The sequence below is a fragment of the Syngnathus floridae genome, chromosome 2 (assembly GCF_059516105.1).
Source record: "Syngnathus floridae isolate MCC-2025c chromosome 2, RoL_Sflo_1.0, whole genome shotgun sequence".
Taxonomy (NCBI): Eukaryota; Metazoa; Chordata; class Actinopteri; order Syngnathiformes; family Syngnathidae; genus Syngnathus; species Syngnathus floridae.
This window is the reverse complement of record NC_142414.1, coordinates 8,223,173-8,241,144: the sequence shown is the minus strand read 5'-3', so window position 1 is coordinate 8,241,144 and position 17,972 is coordinate 8,223,173. Positions and strand designations below refer to the sequence as shown.

Sequence of the window (17,972 nt, the reverse complement as noted above, 5' to 3'; positions counted from 1 at the left end):
CCCACTGCTACAAAAAAAACAACAACGATATTTGCTTTTCACAGTCCTGCTTACTTCATCAGATGGCGAAGATTGTCTTGAACACTCCGAGTCTGATCAAATAGTTTGTCTTGTCAGGAATCCAGCGAAAAAATTTAAAAAAAATCTAGCCGAAGCATAATGAGATGCAAAACTTGTTTTTTCTTTTTCTTGAAGCGGCTAGCCATGTAGCACTAAGATGGCATGCCACACATGAATCTACTCCAAGGATGTATTTTCGCTACAATGGGCGAGTAAATGGGAATTTTGCCAGCTATCCAACAAGATGAGTAAGGATGTCAAACAAATGCCTCATCGGGTTCCAAGCGACTCGCTGCCTGTCAAGTGAATCTTAAAGACTGATTGCCCTGCAGAAAGACAAAAGTGCCATTTGGCTCTATGCTTTGACACTATTGTCAACATGACTGAAGGATAAAGCTAACTCATCCACGCTAAAATGCTTCACTCATCAATATAATCAATCATTTTGCCTTTCAGCAAAATGCCACGCCTGAACTCTGCACGCAGCTGCCATTTAATCATACACACACACACACACACACACACACACACACACACACACACACACACACACATACACACACACACACACTTGGGTTGCATCCAGGTTCTTATAGCGACAGCGCTGGATTCCCCTCAAAGATCTTTTGCTGAGCATGTGTGACACTCCTGTAACCCCAAAAGAAAGAATGACCCAAAAAAAGGCTATCAACCTGAAGCTAACTTTAATTTATCAAATAAGTGGCTAATTATTGATGGATAAAAATTATTTGGAAAAAAATTAAGCTGTCATTTTTTTCTGTAAGTGAAAGTGCTTTGTTTCTGCATCTCAACGAATTGTAAAGGCCTGTTGGGTGTTGATGGCGGCCATTTTGTCATATCTTCACCAATCACAGTTCACCTATTTTCTGAAACTGAACCGTGATTGGTTGTAACCTACGACCTGGCAAATGTGATGTCATTTTCAGTCGACAGCAAGCGGCAAAATGGCCGCCGCTCAAGACGCAAGATTAATATTAATCAAAAAGTGGTCACATACAGCAAATTATTATAAAGAGAAAGAATTCCCCTTTAAGGTCCATTTTTTCTCTTAATTTTTTTTTACATGAAAACCGTAATGCACAATTTATAGTTGGACAATTTAAATTGTTGCAAACACACTTAACTGCCAAATACAATCACATTAGAGTGGCCACAGTGAGATAAATGTCCAGCTGATGTAATCATAGTGTACTCTATAATGAGTGTGTCTCCTGGAGTGAGACATATTAGGACCTCAAAACACACACACACACAGGCACGCACGCACACACACACACACACACACACACACACACACACACACACATCCTTGTTAACCTCCCTCTGCAGGACCCAAAGTACTTTACTGAGTAGTGGGGTCCACCCTTTCTAGTGGTCCAAGAACTATGAAAAAAATCAGGCAAGTCCCAAAAAAAATCTTGATATTAAAAATCACTTTCAATGAACACAATTCGAAACTTTTTTTTTCATGTCAGTTTTTCAGTCACATGAGGGGCCTGTTTCTAACATTCCGGCTTTGCGGGGTCCACATTTACACACATAAGATTTTTAGTCAGTTATGGGGCTCACTTTTAATATTTCAACCTTAAGAGGTCCACCTATACACACATTATTTTTTTAGCCAGTTATAGAGCTTGCTGTTAAGATTTAAGACTTGTTAGGTCTGCCTTTATAAAGAGGATCTATCAAGTTCAACCCCAACCCTAATCTAACCCAAACATGCATTTGTGTGGACTTGATCATTTCAGAAAACCTAAAAATTTTGTTAGTGTGAATACTTTCATCTGGCTAAATATACTAGATATACATTGAAATGTGCATTCTAAAATACATTCTAAAGTCTTTATTCAGATTCTGGTCCATTTTCCTTGGTCACAGTCTTAATATTCTTCAATTTGTTCAGTCATATTGGTACATTTTAAAATAATATTTAAATTCTGCATTTTAGCTAACTATAAAGTACACAGGATTTACAAGTAATAATTGTCTTGAGTCAAAATTTTAAATGGACACATTACAAATGTAGCCAATGAATAAAGGAACTTATTTAATCTAACATTTATGAACAGGAGAAGTGGAGCATAAAAAAAAAATCACAAACAAATAGTGAACAAATGGTGAAACAGAACCAGCCATGTGTTTCTATCTCTGTTAAGGGAAGCTGTTTCACTCATATTTTCTCCTCATGGTGGTTATTCTCTTTTTGACAAAGTACTTAACAGCTCAGTGCTTGTGGTTCTGCAGCAATGCATTTCTCGCAGTCAAGCTTACCAGGAACCTGATTTGTCAATATATACTTCCTTGAATGTTTATTTACTGCAGCACATTCCTCTGGGGTCCAGCTTCTTTTCACAACTTTTCCGTTACCTAAGGGCATAAGAAGAGCACTTTTTAGTTTACAATTTAATTAGAACAAAATTGCATAAAGAATACATTCACTTTATGTACAATTATCCGACAATATAATTTAAATGAGATATTTTATAACGTCAACTATCTTTGTCAACAGTGATGAGCCTACAATAGACATAAGTAAATCAGTTAATATCTGAGATATTAATCCGGTCATTTAAGTTGCTAGGTGGTCTTCAGTGTCAGCTGTTTTGATATTAACAAAATTAAAAATAGATGCACAAAAGGGTAACATTAGAATGGCCCCAGTTTTGGTGGTGGGGGAAAGAGGTCTCTCATTTTCTTGACTACTTTTAAGCAGTTTTGCATTTGATCAGAATGTCACTGCTGGTAGATGAAGCAATTCCTGGACCCTACAGAGGTTGCACAGGCAGTCAAACTCCACCATGGCAGCACATTGGGATGCACCATTTCTCTGACAAAACCATTAAGAACAGATACAAGTTGTTGCAAAATCAGGGAAAATAAAAAATAAAAATCTGTGAAAAACTTTTTTCAGACAGTGTTTTACATGTATGGGGAATTTGCTTTGATAACGTGCTACACATAGACAAACAAAGATGATAAAAGTAAATTTGGAAATATATAGTGTGTAAAAAATTAAATGTGTCATGTATACATTACCCCTATTTAAAAATAGATGTAAACAAACATCTCACATATAATCAAGGTTAGCAATGACCTGTAGCTCACATGAGAAAGGATGGGTCAATTTTCATTTTATAACAAAATTCAAAAGTTTAGACCTTACATGTCTAAGAAAAAAAGTCAAGTGGTGTTTAATATATCTTGCTTGGGTCATCTAAATCTTAGTAAGCAGCATATGTGAGGATAATTAGATACTGATACAGTAGTAACAATTGGGCAATTTAAAAGCAACTGTGATAAAGTTATATATTGAAAAGGATTACTCTCAACTCACCTCTCTTTTTGGCAGACTTTTCATTACTTGGGCCACGAGATGCGGAGGTACAAGAGGTCACTTCTATGACTTCTGGGATCAGCCCATCTGAAATGATGATTTTAAAGTACAGAAAAAATACATACAGTATAGCAATATTCTAAAACAAAAATTAACTGCACCTGTATAAGAATGCTTGGTCAAATTTAATATACTCTTGTTTTGAGCAGATTGATTTGCAGAGGTACAGAGCAGTCCTTTTGGGAATCATTGTCAGTATCATCACTGTCTGAGTAGTCCACTTTGAGAAACTCCTTTGATAATTGATAGCTCTATGGAGGGAATTAAAAGAAATGTGTTGTTAGTTTCTGCAAGCTACTCTTATATGCTGTATTAATATAAAGACTGGAATTTCTTTGCTCAAAATAATTAAAATTTCTGTCCAATATCTTAACTGGTAGATGACCGGTGCTGTACACATCCTCTGAAATATGCCAAAACCTTATATCACATTCAATGCACAGGAAATTTTACATATAAAACATGGAAAAGGCTCCAAAATTTACAACAAAGAAGCCACAAGAAACCATATTTCAGAAATCTGTTATGTGTGTGTGAATGATTGGCTTTGTTGGAATAACCATGACAACCTTAAATCCATACGGAGGGCCGCATAAGTAGCCATATTTAAGAAATCTATTATGTGTGTGTTTGAATGATTGGCTTGGTTGGACCCCCATGGACGCATGTTTCAACAATCCATCTATAAGTGTGTGTGCCACTGGTTCGTTTGGGCCCTATGAGGAGAACCACTAAAACCGTGTGATCCAATGATTGGCTGAATGCTGTTTAAGGTACCTTCTGACTAAAGAACAGCTTTCCAAATAAAAGCTGTAAACTAAGAGAACAAGAAAAGGTCTACAAAGTTTATTTCTTACAACAAAGTTTAACTGAATGGTACCTGTTGGCTGGCATCTTGTTTGATGTTATCATCAGGGTCAGAGTCCTGCCAAGTTCTGGCTGGTTCAGGCAGCACACCATCAACAGGAGCCTGAGAGCCTGTCACCTGGAATTAAAACCACAAATAACTTACCAACATCATACAGACACCACAAATGACAGACTCAAGACCTGTAGAGTTAAATCATGTGAAGTTAGTCCCCAAAACCAAACAAGCTTTTCTAACTAAAGTGTTCCAGTCAGTACTGGATGTCTAATCAGGTCCTATGACAGCATCTTTATGGATGTAGTGGAGCATCATTAAGCATGACACTTCAGCCATTTAGCTGTTGAGGATGTGTGGAACTATAGCTGTAATATAATCAGCCTCCATAATGTCCATAACCAAAATATGATCTAAAAACATGAGACAACCTTCGATCCATACGGAGGGCCCCACAAGTAGCCATCAGAAATCTGTTATTATGTGTGTGTGAATGATTGGCTTGGTTGGAATAACCAAGACAACTTTAGATCCATACGGAGGGCCCCACAAGTAGCCATCAGAAATCTGTTATGTGTGTGTGAGAATGATTGGCTTGGTTGGACACCCATGGGCGCATGTTTCAACAATCCATCTATGGGTGTGTGTGCCACTGGTTCGTTTGGGCTCTATGAGGAGAACCACTAAAACCGTGTGATCCAATGGTTGCCTGAATGCTGTTTAAGGTACCTTCTGACTAAAGAACAGCTTTCCAACTAAAAGAACAAGAAAAGGTCTACGAAGTTTATTTCTTACAACAAAGTCTAACTGAATGTTACCTGTTGGCTGGCATCTTGTTTGATGTTATCATTAGGGTCAGAGTCCTGCCAAGTTCTGGCTGGTTCAGGCAGCGCACCGTCAACAGGAGCCTGAGAGCCTGTCACCTGGAATTAAAACCACAAATAACTTACCAACATCATACAGACACCACAAATGACAGACTGAAGACCTGTAGAGTTAAATCACGTGAAGTTAGTCCCCAAAACCAAACAAGCTTTTCTAACTAAAGTGTTCCAGTCAGTTCTGGATGTCTAATAAGGTCCTATAACAGCATCTTTATGGATGTAGTGGAGCATCCTTCAGCATGACACTTTAGCTGTTTAGCTGTTGAGGATGTGTGGAACTATAGCTGTAATATAATCAGCCTCCATAATGTCCATAACCAAAATATGATCTAAAAACATGAGACAACCTTCGATCCATACGGAGGGCCCCACAAGTAGCCATCAGAAATCTATTATGTGTGTGTGAATGATTGGCTTGGTTGGAATAACCAAGACAACTTTAGATCCATACGGAGGGCCCCACAAGTAGCCATCAGAAATCTGTTATGTGTGTGTGAATGATTGGCTTGGTTGGACACCCATGGGCGCATGTTTCAACAATCCATCTATGGGTGTGTGTGCCACTGGTTCGTTTGGGCTCTATGAGGAGAACCACTAAAACCGTGTGATCCAATGGTTGCCTGAATGCTGTTTAAGGTACCTTCTGACTAAAGAACAGCTTTCCAACTAAAAGAACAAGAAAAGGTCTACGAAGTTTATTTCTTACAACAAAGTCTAACTGAATGTTACCTGTTGGCTGGCATCTTGTTTGATGTTATCATTAGGGTCAGAGTCCTGCCAAGTTCTGGCTGGTTCAGGCAGCGCACCGTCAACAGGAGCCTGAGAGCCTGTCACCTGGAATTAAAACCACAAATAACTTACCAACATCATACAGACACCACAAATGACAGACTGAAGACCTGTAGAGTTAAATCATGTGAAGTTAGTCCCCAAAACCAAACAAGCTTTTCTAACTAAAGTGTTCCAGTCAGTTCTGGATGTCTAATAAGGTCCTATAACAGCATCTTTATGGATGTAGTGGAGCATCCTTCAGCATGACACTTTAGCTGTTTAGCTGTTGCGGATGTGTGGAACTATAGCTGTAATATAATCAGCCTCCATAATGTCCATAACCAAAATATGATCTAAAAACATGAGACAACCTTCGATCCATACGGAGGGCCCCACAAGTAGCCATCAGAAATCTGTTATTATGTGTGTGTGAATGATTGGCTTGGTTGGAATAACCAAGACAACTTTAGATCCATACGGAGGGCCCCACATGTAGCCATCAGAAATCTGTTATGTGTGTGTGAATGATTGGCTTGGTTGGACACCCATGGGCGCATGTTTCAACAATCCATCTATGGGTGTGTGTGCCACTGGTTCGTTTGGGCTCTATGAGGAGAACCACTAAAACCGTGTGATCCAATGGTTGGCTGAATGCTGTTTAAGGTACCTTCTGACTAAAGAACAGCTTTCCAACTAAAAGCTGTAAACTAAGAGAACAAGAAAAGGTCTACAAAGTTTATTTCTTACAACAAAGTCTAACTGAATGTTACCTGTTGGCTGGCATCTTGTTTGATGTTATCATCAGGGTCAGAGTCCTGCCAAGTTCTGCCTGGTTCAGGCAGCGCACCGTCAACAGGAGCCTGAGAGCCTGTCACCTGGAATTAAAACCACAAATAACTTACCAACATCATACAGACACCACAAATGACAGACTCAAGACCTGTAGAGTTAAATCATGTGAAGTTAGTCCCCAAAACCAAACAAGCTTTTCTAACTAAAGTGTTCCAGTCAGTTCTGGATGTCTAATCAGGTCCTATAACAGCATCTTTATGGATGTAGTGGAGCATCCTTCAGCATGACACTTTAGCCGTTTAACTGTTGAGGATGTGTGGAACTATAGCTGTAATATAAATCAGCCTCCATAATGTCCATAATCAAAATATGATCTAAAAACATGAGACAACCTTCGATCCATACGGAGGGCCCCACAAGTAGCCATCAGAAATCTGTTATTATGTGTGTGTGAATGATTGGCTTGGTTGGAATAACCAAGACAACTTTAGATCCATACGGAGGGCCTCACAAGTAGCCATCAGAAATCTGTTATGTGTGTGTGAATGATTGGCTTGGTTGGACACCCATGGGCGCATGTTTCAACAAGCCATCTATAGGTGTGTGTGCCACTGGTTCGTTTGGGCTCTATGAGGAGAACCACTAAAACCGTGTGATCCAATGGTTGGCTGAATGCTGTTTAAGGTACCTTCTGACTAAAGAACAGCTTTCCAACTAAAAGCTGTAAACTAAGAGAACAAGAAAAGGTCTACAAAGTTTATTTCTTACAACAAAGTCTAACTGAATGTTACCTGTTGGCTGGCATCTTGTTTGATGTTATCATCAGGGTCAAAGTCCTGCCAAGTTCTGGCTGGTTCAGGCAGCGCACCGTCAACAGGAGCCTGAGAGCCTGTCACCTGGAATTAAAACCACAAATAACTTACCAACATCATACAGACACCACAAATGACAGACTCAAGACCTGTAGAGTTAAATCATGTGAAGTTAGTCCCCAAAACCAAACAAGCTTTTCTAACTAAAGTGTTCCAGTCAGTTCTGGATGTCTAATCAGGTCCTATAACAGCATCTTTATGGATGTAGTGGAGCATCCTTCAGCATGACACTTTAGCCGTTTAGCTGTTGAGGATGTGTGGAACTATAGCTGTAATATAATCAGCCTCCATAATGTCCATAACCAAAATATGATCTAAAAACATGAGACAACCTTCGATCCATACGGAGGGCCCCACAAGTAGCCATCAGAAATCTGTTATTATGTGTGTGTGAATGATTGGCTTGGTTGGAATAACCAAGACAACTTTAGATCCATACGGAGGGCCCCACAAGTAGCCATCAGAAATCTGTTATGTGTGTGTGAATGATTGGCTTGGTTGGACACCCATGGGCGCATGTTTCAACAATCCATCTATGGGTGTGTGTGCCACTGGTTCGTTTGGGCTCTATGAGGAGAACCACTAAAACCGTGTGATCCAATGGTTGGCTGAATGCTGTTTAAGGTACCTTCTGACTAAAGAACAGCTTTCCAACTAAAAGAACAAGAAAAGGTCTACGAAGTTTATTTCTTACAACAAAGTCTAACTGAATGTTACCTGTTGGCTGGCATCTTGTTTGATGTTATCATTAGGGTCAGAGTCCTGCCAAGTTCTGGCTGGTTCAGGCAGCGCACCGTCAACAGGAGCCTGAGAGCCTGTCACCTGGAATTAAAACCACAAATAACTTACCAACATCATACAGACACCACAAATGACAGACTGAAGACCTGTAGAGTTAAATCATGTGAAGTTAGTCCCCAAAACCAAACAAGCTTTTCTAACTAAAGTGTTCCAGTCAGTTCTGGATGTCTAATAAGGTCTTATAACAGCATCTTTATGGATGTAGTGGAGCATCCTTCAGCATGACACTTTAGCTGTTTAGCTGTTGAGGATGTGTGGAACTATAGCTGTAATATAATCAGCCTCCATAATGTCCATAACCAAAATATGATCTAAAAACATGAGACAACCTTCGATCCATACGGAGGGCCCCACAAGTAGCCATCAGAAATCTGTTATTATGTGTGTGTGAATGATTGGCTTGGTTGGAATAACCAAGACAACTTTAGATCCATACGGAGGGCCCCACAAGTAGCCATCAGAAATCTGTTATGTGTGTGTGAATGATTGGCTTGGTTGGACACCCATGGGCGCATGTTTCAACAATCCATCTATGGGTGTGTGTGCCACTGGTTCGTTTGGGCTCTATGAGGAGAACCACTAAAACCGTGTGATCCAATGGTTGGCTGAATGCTGTTTAAGGTACCTTCTGACTAAAGAACAGCTTTCCAACTAAAAGCTGTAAACTAAGAGAACAAGAAAAGGTCTACAAAGTTTATTTCTTACAACAAAGTCTAACTGAATGTTACCTGTTGGCTGGCATCTTGTTTGATGTTATCATCAGGGTCAGAGTCCTGCCAAGTTCTGCCTGGTTCAGGCAGCGCACCGTCAACAGGAGCCTGAGAGCCTGTCACCTGGAATTAAAACCACAAATAACTTACCAACATCATACAGACACCACAAATGACAGACTCAAGACCTGTAGAGTTAAATCATGTGAAGTTAGTCCCCCAAACCAAACAAGCTTTTCTAACTAAAGTGTTCCAGTCAGTTCTGGATGTCTAATAAGGTCCTATAACAGCATCTTTATGGATGTAGTGGAGCATCCTTCAGCATGACACTTTAGCCGTTTAACTGTTGAGGATGTGTGGAACTATAGCTGTAATATAATCAGCCTCCATGATGTCCATAATCAAAATATGATCTAAAAACATGAGACAACCTTCGATCCATACGGAGGGCCCCACAAGTAGCCATCAGAAATCTGTTATTATGTGTGTGTGAATGATTGGCTTTGTTGGAATAACCAAGACAACTTTAGATCCATACGGAGGGCCCCACAAGTAGCCATCAGAAATCTGTTACGTGTGTGTGAATGATTGGCTTGGTTGGACACCCATGGGCGCATGTTTCAACAATCCATCTATGGGTGTGTGTGCCACTGGTTCGTTTGGGCTCTATGAGGAGAACCACTAAAACCGTGCGATCCAATGGTTGGCTGAATGCTGTTTAAGGTACCTTCTGACTAAAGAACAGCTTTCCAACTAAAAGCTGTAAACTAAGAGAACAAGAAAAGGTCTACAAAGTTTATTTCTTACAACAAAGTCTAACTGAATGTTACCTGTTGGCTGGCATCTTGTTTGATGTTATCATCAGGGTCAGAGTCCTGCCAAGTTCTGCCTGGTTCAGGCAGCGCACCGTCAACAGGAGCCTGAGAGCCTGTCACCTGGAATTAAAACCACAAATAACTTACCAACATCATACAGACACCACAAATGACAGACTCAAGACCTGTAGAGTTAAATCATGTGAAGTTAGTCCCCAAAACCAAACAAGCTTTTCTAACTAAAGTGTTCCAGTCAGTTCTGGATGTCTAATCAGGTCCTATAACAGCATCTTTATGGATGTAGTGGAGCATCATTAAGCATGACACTTCAGCCTTTTAGCTGTTGAGGATGTGTGGAACTATAGCTGTAATATAATCAGCCCCCATAATGTCCATAACCAAAATATGATCTAAAAACATGAGACAACCTTCGATCCATACGGAGGGCCCCACAAGTAGCCATCAGAAATCTGTTATTATGTGTGTGTGAATGATTGGCTTGGTTGGAATAACCAAGACAACTTTAGATCCATACGAAGGGCCTCACAAGTAGCCATCAGAAATCTGTTATGTGTGTGTGAATGATTGGCTTGGTTGGACACCCATGGGCGCATGTTTCAACAAGCCATCTATAGGTGTGTGTGCCACTGGTTCGTTTGGGCTCTATGACGAGAACCACTAAAACCGTGTGATCCAATGGTTGGCTGAATGCTGTTTAAGGTACCTTCTGACTAAAGAACAGCTTTCCAACTAAAAGCTGTAAACTAAGAGAACAAGAAAAGGTCTACAAAGTTTAGTTCTTACAACAAAGTCTAACTGAATGTTACCTGTTGGCTGGCATCTTGTTTGATGTTATCATCAGGGTCAAAGTCCTGCCAAGTTCTGGCTGGTTCAGGCAGCGCACCGTCAACAGGAGCCTGAGAGCCTGTCACCTGGAATTAAAACCACAAATAACTTACCAACATCATACAGACACCACAAATGACAGACTGAAGACCTGTAGAGTTAAATCATGTGAAGTTAGTCCCCAAAACCAAACAAGCTTTTCTAACTAAAGTGTTCCAGTCAGTTCTGGATGTCTAATAAGGTCTTATAACAGCATCTTTATGGATGTAGTGGAGCATCCTTCAGCATGACACTTTAGCTGTTTAGCTGTTGAGGATGTGTGGAACTATAGCTGTAATATAATCAGCCTCTATAATGTCCATAACCAAAATATGATCTAAAAACATGAGACAACCTTTGATCCATACGGAGGGCCCCACAAGTAGCCATCAGAAATCTGTTATTATGTGTGTGTGAATGATTGGCTTGGTTGGAATAACCAAGACAACTTTAGATCCATACGGAGGGCCCCACAAGTAGCCATCAGAAATCTGTTATGTGTGTGTGCATGATTGGCTTGGTTAGACCCCCATGGACGCATGTTTCAAAAATCCATCAATAAGTGTTTGTGCCACTGGTTCGTTTGGGCTCCATGAGGAGAACCACAAAAACCATGCGATCCAATGGTTGGCTGAATGCTGTTTAAGGTACCTTCTGACTAATGAACAGCTTTCCAACTAAAAGTTGTAAACTAAGAGAACAAGAAAAGGTCTACAAAGTTTATTTCTTACAACAAAGTCTAACTGAATGTTACCTGTAGGCTGGCATCTTGTTTGATCCTATCATAAGGGTAAGAGTCCTGCCAAGTTCTGGCTGGTTCAAGCAGCGCACCATCAACAGCCTGAGAGCCTGTCACCTGGAATTAAAACCACAAATAACTTACCAACATCATACAGACGCCACAAATGACAGACTCAAGACCTGTATAGTTAATCATGTGAAGTTAGTCCCCAAAACCAAACAAGCCCTTCTAACTAAAGTGTTCCAGTCAGTTCTGGATGTCTAATCAGGTCCTCTAACAGCATCTTTATGGATGTAGTGGAGCATCATTAAGCATGACACTTCAGCCATTTAGCTGTTGAGGATGTGTGGAACTATAGCTGTAATATAATCAGCCTCCATAATGTCCGTAACCAAAAGTATGATCTAAAAACATGAGACAACCTTCGATCCATACGGAGGGCCCCACAAGTAGCCATATTTAGGAAATCTGTTATGTGTGTGTGAATGATTATCTTGGTTGGAATAACCAAAACAACCTTAGATCCATAAGGAGGGCCCCACAAGTATCCATCAGAAATCTGTTAAGTGTGTGTGAATGATTGGCTTGGTTAGACCCCCATGGACGCATGTTTCAACAATCCATCTATCGGTGTGTGTGCCACTGGTTCGTTTGGGCTCCATGAGTAGAACCACAAAAACCATGCGATCCAACGGTTGGCTGAATGCTGTTTAAGGTACAACAAAGTCTAAATGAATGTTACCTGTAGGCTGGTATCCTGTTTGATGCTATCATCAGGGTAAGAGTCCTGCAAAGTTCTGGCTGGTTCAAGCAGCGCATCATCAACAGAAGCCTGAGAGTAATTCAAGTAAAAGAGATTGATGCATCAATACTAGGAAAGAAAAACAAGAAATCAAACATTTTGTATCATATAACTAGTCTTTTAGTAAAATAAAAGTTAGCTTACAGAAATAAAAACTTGCAACATTTCAAAAGAAAAGTTGAGATGGAAATGTCTTTTTGAACGTCAAAGCACTAAATAAAAAAATTGTTAATTCCACAATCCTGATGTGTTATTGAAATATTGCTTCTGAGTGACTCACTAATATAGGGTATTTTATTCCAGTCTCTTTCTAGAATTCATAATTCTTGTATAGAAAATATTTGGATATACATACCACCAGTCATGATTCTGCCATTCAAAGTCAAAGAAAAATGTACTCTCCTTTTCAGAGTACTTGGTTGTTTGGCATTTTTCTGCCGACAGAAGTTGACCCCTGTATTCTAAGATGAAATCTCCTTGTTCAAAGGGCTGGGTAGCACACACGCCTCTTCCTGCAAGGACATTTTATATAAAACCATTGGTTATGAGAAAATATTTCTTTAAGATACACCTTTAACCAAATAATTGTGGTGTTATCTTACAATTTTAATACTAAGTTCTCGCTTAGAAACAGAAATACAACAACCAATCTGAATTTGATTGTTGTTTGTGTCATTTTATAAAATAAATAAACATATATACTTAATGGATAAATGGTCTAAAAATGAGTTTATTACCTTTTTGATCATCAATAAATCTTTCCACTAGTCCAGGTTTGTCCTTTGAGGATTGAATGTAAAAGGTTGCTTCATCAGCAGGCTTTTTTCTTGCTTTCCTTTTGGACATTTCTGTCTCTAAAAAATAATTCAAAACATGGCAGAGAGTACTTTAACAGGCACTCTATATTAATTTTAAAAGATTTGTAATCATCCACTGTATAAAGACTGAAGGAATAAGCCTGGCCTGAGAACTAACAGAACAAGAGTGATTAAAGAAAGAATATTTTTCTATAATCTTTTTCAGAAAATACTGATATATTAATGAAAATGTTTGTCGGTTTGAAGCTGAGCTTTGTTTCTTCTAACTAGTCACAGTTCCAACCAGATCCAAAAAAGGACTGAAACAGCCCTTTACCTAAGTGCAGGGGTGTCCAAGTCCAGTCCTCGAGGGCCGCATTCCTCCATGTTTTCCAAGTTTCCCTCGTTAAACACACCTGATTCAATGATCAGGCTCCTGCACAGGTGTGTTTAACGAGGGGAAACTCAGAAAACATGGAGGAATGCGGCCCTCGAGGACTGGACTTGGACACCCCTGCCTAAGTGGGTAGGTGTGTAGAATGCACACAGACTGAAAACTAGATGTACAGACACTAAATAGTGCAAAAGCACCATTTACCCCATTATTATTCAATTGGGGTACTCCACCCCACCAACAAGACCTCCCTAGACCCCCCCAAAGATCACAGCATGTAGTAATTCTACATGTTCACAGCTAATTTTATTATCTCAATAACAACAGGTAATGTCATGAGCTATTTCTGTCTCTACGTGGTCACTCTTCTACTTTCAGCTCTTCCTTGAGTCAATGTGTGTTGTGAACTGAATTCTTACAAACCCAAAAGCTGGACAAAAATATGCACGACATAACGCTGACATCCTGCTGAGTCACGTGTAGGCATGTCAAGACATGTCTGTCAGCAGGCAAGAGTGCACAGGAAAACATATTACAAAAACCAGCAAAGTAGGCACATGTATCATTACTTTTATAATGCAGTAACTAGATAGTAACTCAAATACCTTAAATGAGAATAACTTGTAACTATAACTACCTATTTTTAAAAAACTAACATGGCCAACACAGCACAGCAGCAGTGCTGCATCCAAAGAAAAGTTATTTCAATAGTTTTACCAGTATAACTCATACTTTACAGGAGCTACCAACTCGTTTTTATTATGTTTCTGTTTGAAAAGTGAACGTAGCATCCTGATTAGCGCTAGCTAATTAGCTAATTTCCGGATAGTTTTATTTGCGTCAGAATGCTTGTGTTATCTAAAGAAAGCATTCTTACATGATAGAAAACCACCGAGACATACAGAAGACATGCAGATATATCATAACACTGAGCTTTACCACGTGTTTAACGAGTTTTGAAGAGGTTTCGGCAATTACGGCCAGAGTCCGGTTCTGGGGTTAGCAACTATGAAACATTAGCACATCGAAATCACCCTGAATATAACACTGAGCAATTATACATGCTGTCGTTCTCTTTTACACCATTGTTTTTAAAACAACTGTAAGCTAAGATGAATGACGAGTTAAAAAGCCGGACTTTCTGAGGGGAAAACGTTACGCCATCCGAGTGGCAATATACCGAATCCGAAGCCATAATCATTGCATATAAACCCCTCGGGGTCTGGACAAAAAGCATTTCTACATCAGTTTCATGTACTTAGTATTTACATGCAGTTGATTTACTCACCGTGTATGTTGTGTTTCGATAGGAGCAGCGTGTCTTCGTCGCGGAGCAGTCTCAGCCTTGCGCCGTCACACGTAGCGAAGTGCCGTTAAGCCGGCGGTTTTAGCCGCATGAAGCTAACACATGCAATACCTGCTGATTAAACTAATATGTAAACTGATGGTAAAGAATAAATTACTATTTATTTATACCTTTATTTTTATGTTTAGAACATGAAAAATGCACGAGACAGTTTTTAAAATAAGCCTAATAGAATGAGCGTATTTTTATAAAGCAAACAAGTGTCATGAATATTAAATAACATGTAGATAAATTGCAATTGTAATGCAGGAATTTTATGTTTACACTATTATTTTAGCTGCTATGGTTACTAAAATAATAATTACCTGGTTTAAATCTACAGGAAATAGCATTTTATTTTCTTAATCAACACTCGGATCACGAGGTGCCCTGATTGGTTGAATCATACACACTTCCGGTAGTGTGTATACTTGCAATACCACTTGCCATGGTCGGGGGGACGCTACTGAGCACACACACTTCACACACACATTTCTCAACATTGCGACCATGTGGGGTAAGTGAAAAAAATTCGTGAGGCATGTTGTTAGAGCATTTCAAGCTGTTTTAGAGTGGTTTCCCGAGTGGGGTCCAGGATTTTGGACCCCACAACGACACAGGGCCCCACTTTGTTGGTGGGCTCCCTGTCTTCGGACCCCCCATACTAATAAAAACAAGTGCACACACACACACACACACACACACACACACACACACACACACACACAGCCTCAAAGCTGCACCAACAGCAGCCGGCAAAGTCTCATTGAGCACTTGCATCTCGGCGGCTGCAGCTGCCTTCGGCAGTTCGTCTTTGGGATGGATCCAAAGGATGGATAAATGGATGATTTTTATTTTTTTTATTGATTTTTCTCTTTCTTGAGGGAACAGCCAGGTACTTTACTTAATTATTTTCTCCCACAATTTTTTTTTCTGATGTAAAAAAAACATGGAAAGTAATGCTCTTTAAATATTGAGGTACACGTTGACTTGTTTATTATTTTTTTTAAAGTCTTTCAGGGATTCGTAAAATATTTAACGTTTAAATATTCCTGTCCTCTCATATGCTGCATTGTCCTAAGTCTAGGTCGATATTCGGCGAGCCCCGTCGAGTGGCTTCTTGCTCTCTGCAAACTGTGCAAAGATGTCTTATACTCATCTCAAATCTTAACGTGTCTACTGGGGAGATTTAGTTGTCATAAAAAAAAAAAACATTTCCTTTTTTTTTCTGCAGTCATTAGCGAAAGCTGAGGAGGGAGCAAAACAAGACCTTGGAATCCTCTTTGGCAGATGATGTGGGCATGAAGGCTCTGCTCTGAAATTTCATCGTTGAACTTTGGAACAAAGCCACGGTTGAAAATGGCTCTGAAGAGGAAAATCCCGGACTAATGGGGGCCACTGGCAGGTCGCGCATTAAATCTCACTCTCGATTTGACTTCCTGGCTGCGCTGTGGCTTCTCTCCACCATGCTCGCCGTTGTTCGGTCCTGCCCACAAAGATGCCACTGCGCCGAAAGGAACGGCGCCGTGGTGCAGTGCACGTCTCGGAACTTGGAGAACATTCCCTCAAACCTGCCCGAGGACACGGCAGTTCTCCTGCTCTCCTCCAACCAGATCACCCACATCCCCAAGGAGGCCTTCGCCGACCTCCGCCGACTCAGGGAGCTCGACCTTTCCCACAACCTCATCGAAAGTCTAGAGGTGGGCGCTTTCCGAGGACTTTCCGAAGGCTTGAGGACCTTGGACCTTTCCAACAACCACCTCCAAAGCCTGCCAAAAGAAACCTTCGACAAACTTCAGGCTCGAGTGCGCTTGTCCAACAACCCCTGGAACTGCGAGTGCTCTTTGCAGGAAGTGCTGAGGGAGGTGCGACTGGACCCCGAGACGATCAACGAGGTGAGCTGCTATACGTCCGACCGGGACGAATACGTCGGGCAGCCGGTCGTGCAGGTCCTGGACTCGGGAATCAACTTCTGCACCTTCCACCAGAAGACGACAGACGTAGCCATGTTTGTGGCTATGTTCTGCTGGTTCTCCATGGTGACCGCTTACATCATCTACTACATCCGATACAACCAGGAGGAGGCGAGAAGGCACATGGAGTATCTCAAGTCCCTGCCGAGCAGCTCCCGTATCAATAAAGAAGACGACACAGCCAGCAGTGTGTTTTAGAAATGAGCGAGCACTCATGCGTGAAGAAGGAAGTCAAGCGGGGAAAATGTTTGCAACTCAAAAAAAAAAGAAAAATGAAAAGCAGCATGAAGAAGCTCAAATAATCCACTGTCTTGAAAAAGGTCAGGGACAGGGATTATCAACCGGTGGTCCGCGGCTCTCTAGTGGTCCATGGCGGTATTGCACGTGGTCCGCGACATTGGAAATGGAAAATAATTGTAACGGTTTTAAAAATAAAGTGGATTTATTATTTAGACTAGATTTATTTTCCAGCTAATTTTGTGAACCATTTACTCATCCAAATTATGTCAAATGTTATAATATTCAGTGGTCCTTGAGTTGCTTCTTGATTATAATGGTAGTCACTTGGACAAAACCAGTTGAGGAAATCAGATTTTTGTATTGTCTGTTATGTAAATGAGTCAAGGTTGCCGTCTGTTTCAACAAGATTAAGATTTTCAATGTTCAAAACAATTTTAAGCTCAAGAACATCCACGAGTTCATGTTGTTCTTTTAGATTTGAACAGTGAAATAAACCAAAATTGCAAATGATCACGTTTCCTTTTATTGATGGGAATAAATCATATCTGGCCGTCTATTTTTCAAGACAGTGGCGACTGTCTTTTACATTTTATACTTATTCATTGCCACAAATGAAAATAATAACACTTGTCCTCTGCTGCATTTGGGGCAATAAATTGTTGGAAAATTCCAAATTAGTTTCATCCCATTGACAAATTAAATCCATAAATCAAAGCAGACTGTGCAAGGCTACCTATAGTAAGGAAGTAAACAATATAGCGCTTTTTACAGACCATGTGCTTCACATGATAATAAAAATAAAATTAAAAAAT

The 17,972-nt window shown here is 40.2% G+C and overlaps 2 long non-coding RNA genes and 1 pseudogene across 4 annotated transcripts in view; 1 reads left to right on the top strand and 2 right to left on the bottom strand.

Annotated features, from left to right (window-relative positions):
• Positions 1 to 17,972, bottom strand: part of LOC148401536 (uncharacterized) — a 33,557-nt gene that overhangs the window by 14,914 nt on the left and 671 nt on the right. The window lies entirely within an intron of this gene.
• LOC148401538 (uncharacterized) lies at positions 1,910 to 15,670 on the bottom strand. Of its 2 annotated transcripts, none has more exons than XR_015857302.1 (8): positions 14,891 to 15,670; positions 13,149 to 13,265; positions 12,767 to 12,923; positions 12,352 to 12,480; positions 11,622 to 11,723; positions 3,577 to 3,726; positions 3,416 to 3,502; positions 1,910 to 2,448 (listed from the first exon to the last, which is right to left on the bottom strand). It is a non-coding gene; the product is annotated as an uncharacterized LOC148401538 (long non-coding RNA). The 2 variants fall into 2 exon arrangements; XR_015857301.1 differs by having other exon boundaries at positions 12,352 to 12,441; positions 14,891 to 15,667.
• Positions 14,734 to 17,670, top strand: LOC148401537 (leucine-rich repeat-containing protein 3 pseudogene; annotated as a pseudogene). Its single transcript, XR_015857300.1, has 2 exons — positions 14,734 to 15,842; positions 16,182 to 17,670. The product of XR_015857300.1 is annotated as a leucine-rich repeat-containing protein 3 pseudogene (transcript).